At 42.3% G+C, this 9,261-nt stretch overlaps 1 protein-coding gene across 1 annotated transcript in view; it reads left to right on the top strand.

Moving 5' to 3' along the window:
• The first annotated feature begins 8,570 nt into the window (after window positions 1-8,570).
• The window catches only part of P2RY8 (P2Y receptor family member 8), a 30,669-nt gene continuing 29,978 nt past the window's right edge, over window positions 8,571-9,261 (top strand). Inside the window, exon 1 of the mRNA XM_058018540.1 lies at window positions 8,571-8,606. The gene's annotated coding sequence lies outside the window, so the exon portion shown is untranslated. The remainder of the gene's footprint in view (window positions 8,607-9,261) is intronic.

Raw genomic sequence — 9,261 nt, 5'->3', positions numbered from 1 at the left:
AGCAACATCTGGGACAGCAACACAGGTCACAGCAACATATGTCACAGCAACATCTGCCACAGCAATACCTGTAACAGCAACATCTGTCACAGCAACACGGGACACAGCAAGACCTGTCACAGCAGCACCTGTCACAGCAGCACCTGTCACAGAAACACTTGTCACAGCACTACCTGTGCCAGCAACAAGGGTCACAGAAGCACCTGTCACAGCAGCACCTCTCCCAGCAACACCTGTCACAGCAGCACCTGTCACAGAAACACCTGTCACAGAAACACCTGTCACAGCAACATGGGTCACAGCAAGCGCCCCAGACAGCTCCTGCCCAGCTGCCTGGGCACTCCTATAAAACTCCTGTAGGGACAGCTGGATTCACAGGAGTGCTGTGAGGTGGCAGCTACAGACTTTCCTGACCCATGCTGCTTACTTCCTCCCTTCTTTCCCCTCCCCAGTGCCCTTCCCACACAAGAGCCATAAGCAAGCAGGCTTTTGCCTGAGTCACCTCCAAGTGCGTGCCCTGCCCTGAATGGGAGAATTCTGAATTCACAGCTTTGCAAGCAAAGGCAATGAGGATGTCAGGAGCAAGGCTATTGCCCCATAAGGATGTCAGGAATACTGGAATCATTCCAGGAGCTGCCATGGTTTACTTGCGCCTTGGCAGAGCCAGGAACATAATTTGACTCTTGCTTTTTTTGTGTGATGGTCTCAGGAGTAAATTACAAGAGTAAAAGTACAAGACCGATGCATTTGTCATAGGAAATGGAATCCAGGTTTCTGATTTAAACTGCAAGCCCTTTGGAAATATGCACAACCTGACCTCCCCCTCTCACACACCCCATCCCCTTTTTGCAAGAAATAACAAATTTTTTTTGTATCTTGTTGAAACGATTTCTTAGCAAATGTGTGTCTGGAAAAATCAAGAGCTTTTCTGAATGTAATAGCTGTACAATAAATAATTAATGAGCAGTAAGATCATCTGGGTTTTTTATTTTCCTCTTTTTCTTAAAAAGAAAGGGTAAAAACAGACTTCTCTTGAGACACCTTTAAGCAATGGTGCATGATAATTTAAGAAATTGGGTGGAGTACTTCCTTCCTGTAATCTGTTTGTAATGAGTGAGAAGTTAGAGATAAATAGGATGTCTTATGCAATGTCTGAAAAACAACATTTTAACAGTTAAAAAAAAAAAAAAAAAAAAAAAAGAGTTTTTCCAACCTCCCTTTTGGGCCTAATCCTGAGTCTTCTTAAAGACCCAGATGACAACCTGAGTCTTGGTGGATGAAATTGCTGGTGCTATCTAGCTGGTAACTCTTTCACCTGTTGTTTTCTCTTCTTGCTCAGTAGGCAGGCTTGCTTCTTGCACACCTTGTCTTGGGAGTAAAAGTAGATTTGACTTCAAAGTATTTCTGATGGCAGACAAGACATGACAGTGTCTGCTTACCCAAACATGGGTGAATGCAATTTCCCAGCAGCTGTGTGGTGCAAGATGGGGACAAAGGGGAAAAAAACACAACCAAAACCTGCAGGGATCTCACCATCCTGTATGCAACAGCCACAGCCTCCTTTTCAACACCCTCTGCTTGAGAGCAGATGGCTGCTCTGAAGCATCTACTGGCCATATTTCAGTTTGTCACTCTTACATCTGGGCAACAAATCAAAAAAACACCTTCACTTTTCAAATAGCTTAAAAAAAAAACAAAAAACAAAAAAAAACCCCAAACCCTGAAACACTCCAGTTGATAAAACAAAAAGCAAAATAACCCCCAAAGCATTATAATTTTTTTTTCAACTACGTATGATATTTTGCTTCCCTAGGTATTGACTTTTGCCAGAGCTGACCATTCTCCTGCTGTTTTTGTCCAGTGGTTACAAGGATCTAGGAGCATTGCCAGCCTGAGGAAAGGCTTTCCCACTTGCGCGTCCTTCCTTTTGGGTTGGACTAGGTGATCTTTAAAGGTTCCTTCCAACCCAAACCTTGTATTATATCCATGACCTCTGTCAATCAGGGAACAGGCAGACAGGAAGCATTGGTTTCCTGCCCACTAGCCACCAAAGTGTCTGGTCTGGCTACTGAGGTCACAGGAAACAAGTCTGGTGGGCAAGGGACCAAAGAGCCTTGATAGCTGGGGAGGCAGAGCACATCCCATTGTAAGAGATCAGGTTTGTGGCCACTTGAGGAAGCTGGTCGTGCAGAAGACTATGGGACCTGATGAGATGCATCCCAGAGTCCTGAGGGAACTGGCCATTGTAGTTGCCAAGCCACTCTATGATATTCCAAAATTCATGACAATCAGGTGAATTTCCTGGTGACTGGAAAAAGGGAAAACATTTTACCCATCTTTAAAAAAGATAGAAAGCACTGTGGGAAATAGATGCCTATGAGCGTTACCTCTGTGCCTGGGAAGATCATGGAACCTCCCAGGATCTATGGTAAGACACATGGAGGATGGAGATGTGACTCAGGACCATCTGCACAGCTTCACCAAAGGCAAGCTCTGCCTGAAGAACCAGGTGGCCTTTGTCAGTGGAGTGACTACAGCAGGGGACAAGGGGAGAGATGTTGTCTGTCTGGACTTTTGTAAGGCCTTTGACATGGTCCCTTCCTACATCCTTTCTCTCTAAGCTGAACAGAGAGGGACTCAAAGGGTGAGTTGTCCAGACGAGTAGGAATTGGTTGGATGAATTTGCCCAAAGCTCAGTCCCTAGTAACACAGCTTTGACCAAAGCCTTGCCCATACTGATTTCAGTTGGTCCGTCCCTAGGAGTTTCAAGGCATGATCCCTGAAACTGAGACCCAAGGATATGTCTGCTTTGGTTGGTGTGGTTTTACCGGCATCTCCTGAGAGCTATGGGGCAGAGACCCAAGACAGAGTTCAGTTCTGAGGTAACTCTCAATTCCTTCTATCATAAGAATGTAGAGGGACCCCTGCTTTCTGCAGGACCACAGAAATTTGTCTCTTGAGCTGACCCCCACTTTGGAGGGCTTCAGAGCCGTGTGGGATGTGGCCATGTCCGCCTGATCTTAGGGGCTCAGCTCAAACAGTGCCTGGAAAATGGTGACCACTGACTACATTTTCTCCCAACCCAAATTACCTTGGGTAAATTTCTTATCACTCTGCTTGTCTCTGTCTGAGGGAAAGTCGCCTCTGTGAAATGCAGCAACCTGATAGACCAAGGTCATGGATCCTGCCTCCTTCCAACACTTCTCTCACAGAATTAACACCTGAGGTTCTCAGTCCTGAGTCTGAGCCTTAGGCTGAAATTGAGATGCTTTTTTTTTTTCTAATGACAACTTTATACACCTGGAGGAAAAATACTTCCAATAAGGTAAGAAGTTCCGATCCCTGCCCTTTTTTTCCCTCCTCCTTTACAATGACTGGAAAATTAAGAGAGACTAATTTATATAGGGATAACACTCTGAAATAAAAATAAGAGCAAGGGGAAGTCACTTTTAAAGACTGGCTGACTGACTATCAGGATTATCAAACTGAAATCTGCCTTGTATGGGTTAGTCAGACCAGCAGTCTGTCAGCAAACGTGCAATTTTCTGAGCTATTTCAAAGGCAGTTAAAGGTTTTCTCAAAGCTGAGTCAATTCAAGCTAAGGCTCTAGCTGCTTCATGCTGCGCAGTTGGATTTATTCACACAGGGGTTTTGAACCATCACAATGGAGGCAGAGATCAAAACAGCAATGATAGAGTGATTAGAACCTTAAAAACAACACCATGGTGAGGATCAGAGATAAAAATCTCATTAATGTCTACTAGATCAAGAAACTTGTACTTTATTTTGTGCTGATTAAATTTTTAATTTCAGTCCAGAGGCATTTTTTCATTTGGGATTTTTTTTTTTTCTAAAAATGCTTTTAGGGGGTCTAGGGACAGCTAGATTCACAGGAGTGCTGTGAGGTGGCAACTACAGACCTGGAAACAGAGCTCTGACATTTCACAAAGTGAGGTTTCGTTTCAGCTGCAGGAAACAGAGACACCTCTTGGTTCTCAATTCAAGCATCACTTCCCTCCCAGGAGCAGTCACCAGTCACTGGACCACAGATTTATTTTGTACAACATTGAATAGCAAAGACAAATGCTGCATCTTAACTTGCACTCTGATGCACGACACAATGCATCTGATGACCCTGGTTATTCCTGATTTGGTGACTGTTCCCCCTGCTCCATCCTACCTAAGGGCTTTTCCCCCCTTTTCTCTGTTCCCTTGCACATAACAGAGTATTAACTCTCCTCTGCCATCTGTCATCACTCTCCCTCTATTCCTTCACAGACTTTTTCTCACCCCTTGCTTGTCTTCATTCACCCCTTCATTCACCTGAACCTTTGCTGCCAAGAAAAACATATGCCAGGAGTCTGCTTTGGCAAATCCCTCCAGTTTTGCATAGAAACCAAGAGGAAAGTGTGAGTGTGTTTGGAGGAGGAGGAGATGTTGAGACTCTGGAAGTCTTGAGACAGGTTGGTTCAGAGGTGAGACCAGGACACTCACATCAGTATAAAATTAGGAAGTTTTCCTGGCCGTGGCAGAACAGATCTGGCTGGAGAGATCCTGGCCCCCAAAGGCTCTGCAGTCCAATGACTGAAATGCTCCCCCAGAGGATGGAAGGTCCATCTCAAACAAAGCAAAGACCCATATCATGTACTACTACCATTGCCACTCAATTAGGCAGCAGCTGTCATTTCCTATGACAAAAATTTCCGATGCTGAAATTAAAAGATGTCATTTTGAAAACACTGACGTGAATTTTTTCACTTTGAGTTTTTTCCCTATTCATTTGCTCTTGGTCAACATTACACAAACCTGCAGTTTGGGGGTTGAATAGCTGACAGACAAAATGTTTTGACCCTTGAAGGCTGTGACATTGGGCAAGGAGCCAGGTCACATCTCATATGCAAGAAAGAACTGTTGGGTACATTTTCTTTCTCACCATACCACCCCTCCATGGGCCTAGAACATCTGTAATGAATCTAACTAGAAGTACTTGGTCGAGATATCTGCTTATTCCTAAAGAACTCATAGGAATGTCTCCTTTCCTCAAAGCTCCACAGGTGATTTCATGTTAGCACTAAAATGAACAATCAGTCATAACTGAGGACTGGAATTTCTTCAGATATGTAATGGCATTAATAGCACACAGGTCAACAGCATTGGGCAAAAGAGAGTTGCCTTTGGACAATGAGCACCAAAGTCATGTATTCTGCCTGACATGTATTCTGTCTTTCCTATCATGTTGGCATCACAACTCAGTTCTGAGAGTGGGTGGGTGTTCCACAGATTGGAGATAATCAGATTGGTTCTGATTCACGGGTCTCCTCATTATTTTCACTGGTTGCCTGCCTGCCATTCATGCCTCAAAAAAGCTCACCTTGCTATGGGACAATTGCCATGGTTATCTCACCTGCCTAGAATGGACCAAGCACCTGAGCCCTGGAGATCTGCTCAAGATTTCCTGGTGCTGCATGACAGAGAAGCAGAAGTTCTCAGAAAACTCTTCTCCTTTCCTTCGCCTTTGCTATGATACAGGATAGATTCTCCAGACCTTTTTGCGTCCCTCTCTGTTCTGCTTGTCTTCCTACACAGATCAGGGACTCCTTCTCTCAGTCTCCCTTGCTCCTGCCACCTTCTCCTCACTTCTATGCAGATTTACACTTTTTCCATCTTCTCACTCCCAAATCACAGAACTCCTTTTTGGAGGTTGCCCACTGTCACACTCCCCTATCACTGTACTTGCAGACCTCCCACCATCACCTGTGCAGGATGCTGATCTCTTTGTGTCCCAGTGTATCTAAAGCTGAGCTCCAGCCAGACCTGCACAGCTCAGCTCAAGTTGAGATGAGGAATCCCTTGGGAGGGTGGAATGACAGCTTAAATCTCTCTTGTTTTCATGTCACAGCTAACATTGTGCCATGTCCTCCCACTGTTAGACCTTCTTCTGCTTATGGAATGACAGGCTAGATCCATCAGAGAGACCCCAAAATCAGGTCCTGTATTTAGCCTGCAATTCTGCCTTCCTCCAGATCCTCCTCAGCTGCAGAAGAGAATCCAGTGTTTGCTTCTCTGGGAATAGCGTTGCTGTTAATGAATGATAACATTCAGCCTTAGTGCAGCTCCCCAAAGCCGTTTATTTTTTCTCTTTTTATTGTGCGAAGGGTTGGTATGGCCTGAGGCTGGGTAGCCCTCAGAGCCTTGTGCAAATCAGATCCCCATCTGCATCTGCTTCCTCCAGGCTCCAGAAACCAGAGGCACATTCAGGTCAACCTCAAGGGTGTTGCAGATTGACTGTAGAGGAAGACATCTGCACTGGAAAAATATTGAGCAGCTTTCTAACATCACTAAAAAAAAAAGTCTAAAATGCCACCAGACTAGTCTAAAATATCTTACACAAAAGTCATGTCCCTGTCTCCCAGGAGAACACAGTTGAATTGCAGATTTTTTTACCAATAAAGACAGGATCCCAAATACTCATAGACTGCTTGAAACAGCTCCAGGGAAGACTCTCAAAGTGAACTCCAGAGTCTGCTGAGCTCAGTGAGAAGCTAAATGTGGACTCTACCCAAAGGAAACTCACCCAGAAATATTCACACTCTTTCTCATAATCATTCTGAAAGACATGACCAGACTTTAGAGGAATGCTTTCTTAGCACTTAATTGCTTTCTGAGGAAGTTTTAGCATGGCCAAATGAACATCATCAAATTGATTATCTTGTAGAAGTAGTATGTTTATTTATTAAATAATTTTCTTTTCATTATACTATGTTATGATATATCACAGTACATTGTACTGTAGCATTAATTAATAATATATTCATTATAACACTTCAGAACTGTAGAATTTTATGGTTTTTTTGCCAAAAGTACATGCTGGGTCTTTTCATTCTGAAAGTTTCTTTCCCCAGTTTTAGAGAGGAAAGCTTCTTTAAAAATTGTAGTGAATTAAGAGTTGCAAAATATTAATTATTTGTAGCCTTAAGGATCAAAAAGTTGAAAATAAAAAGCTGTATTTCTAGCCTGCTGTATTTGAACTAAAAGAAGATTGTTTAAAAATATAACAACCAAAGAAGCAAATGTAATCTCATTTTCTGGAGGATTTTTTAGGGGGTTCAATTTAATATATTTTGTACTCTTTGAAGCTATAAGACTGAAACTCCTTCCTGTTTACCTGTGGGCTAATGGTGAGAATACTGACAGTTGGTTTCAATTTTTTATATGTGGAAGTGAGAGGAGTTAAAGCAAGAACTTGAGTCTCCATCCTGTAACCGTCTTCAAATTAAAATGCCCTGGTGTTTCTGCATACGAAGCTACAATATCAATAGCTATAGTTTGAAAAGTCACACAAATCTTTTGTCCTCCATTCCAAGACAGCACTAAGTGCCTGCTCAGATCTAGATCCTTGAGCATCCTCATTCTTTTTGTGGAGTACTGCAAAAAGATAAACTTCAAGTGCAGACCAGCCTCGTCAGTGTCTTGTGGGAGCATGCCTCTGGAGTCTTTGTTCCTGGAAATAATCATTAAAACTTAACTTTTAAGTTTGCTATGGTCATGAAGAAGAGAATTGCAGAGAATAAGGATTTTTTGTAGTTTTTATAATATCTTGATTGCATTAAAAATCATGCAAGCATATATATATATATATATATATATATATAAAACAGAAGAAACTCTTATTTGGATGTTAAAATTCCCAGATAAAGAGCCTTGCAAAGGTCTTTTTCTTTCCACTGCCTATATTCAAGTGTGTGTTAAATGGCAAACTGGTGTAGACATCTGCAGTGCAAATGCCCAGAGCTAGGCAAGATAATCCGATAATCCCATCCCTGTCTCAGAAAACCCCAACATGGGGTCTCTCCACAGGCTTAGAAGCCCAGGTGCCAGCTTGGGTTCTGTATGGAGGTGTCCACTCCCCAGAAGCAGCTTGTGCTCTTGTGGGCAGCTGGCCTTTAATAGCTTTCAGGCTAGTGGGTGTTTATAAGCTCAGTCTCAGAAATGCCTTTTAGTCAAACATTTACATTCAGGCAAGGAAAACAGGTACATTTTTAGGCACAGAGGGGTTTTACATGCAGAGGACTAACTCCTGATAGTCCAGGATGCCTGACTTTCAGCTGGAGACCCTCTGTGTATAAAAGTATCATACACCATATGTATATGAAATGCTTGTCCAGGCTGTAATGGATGCCACTCCTTCAAACAACCTCGGTTTTTACCTTGCTCTCTTGGGCACCACAACACTGAATTCATGATGAGAATGTTGCTCCACTGCTCTAAACCTATTCTGTAAATGAGAGTTGGGAGGTTAAGCCATTACTCTAGGTCATTTCTGCATTACTTTACATAAGCATCACTCAACAGTAAACTGTATTTGATCACAGTTACGCAGAAGTTCTCTTTCATAGAGGTGATCAGAGTCTTCTCATATAGGGCAGAGCATTAATTACCAAACTGCAGTGGAACTGTGCTTGAAAGACTTTGAAGTAAGGAAGGAGTTAATAGTTTCAAAATAGTCATTTCCTGAGTCTGGTTAGATGAGTAAAAACTTTCAACTATTTCTATTTCTTCTGTGTCATTTAGGAGGCTTTCAAGGTGCACTGTACTTCTCAGACCAGGTAAGGAGTACAACTTTTCACTTCTTGATTGTTTATTCATAATAGTTTTTCAGAGGAGCCAGACTCAGTCAGGACTGATTTTTCTCCCTCCTATTATTTACATCTGAAGTGAGAACGAAGTTCATTGCAATCCAAGAAGTACATATGTCTCTTTGTGCCAGATAACTGTGAGCTGTAGAAATAAATGAAGAACTGTATGGCTTAATAATGGAGCAAAGATAGTTAAGAAATTATGCTGCATAATATTTAGAAGTCAGAATTATTACAGCAAATACTGCAGTAAAAGAGAAAGAAAATTCATCACCAATTTTAAGGAGTTCACTCTGCAGGAACCACTAAGAAAATAAGGGGTTCTCAGATACAGTTTGCTTTAGTGAGGAGAGTAGTAAAAATCATAGTTTTCAACTCTGATTTTAAAAAGAGGAAGAATGAGCTTCTACATATTGGGGACAGAAGAGAAAAAAATCAAACCCAGATAGTTTTGGACCAATTTTAGTTATAAATCTGGAGCTGATATCTAGCTTTAGCTATTGCAGAGTCATGTACTGTACTCATCCTGAGACTGCTCCGGCAGTTTGCAGCAGCCCAACACACACACACAAGTGACTGTGGAACAATATCATAAAATGATACAATTTCATCTGGGTCTTTTGAT

The sequence above is a fragment of the Melospiza georgiana genome, chromosome 2 (genome assembly GCF_028018845.1).
Source record: "Melospiza georgiana isolate bMelGeo1 chromosome 2, bMelGeo1.pri, whole genome shotgun sequence".
NCBI lineage: Eukaryota > Metazoa > Chordata > Aves > Passeriformes > Passerellidae > Melospiza > Melospiza georgiana.
This window is presented reverse-complemented; position numbering and strand designations above follow the sequence as displayed.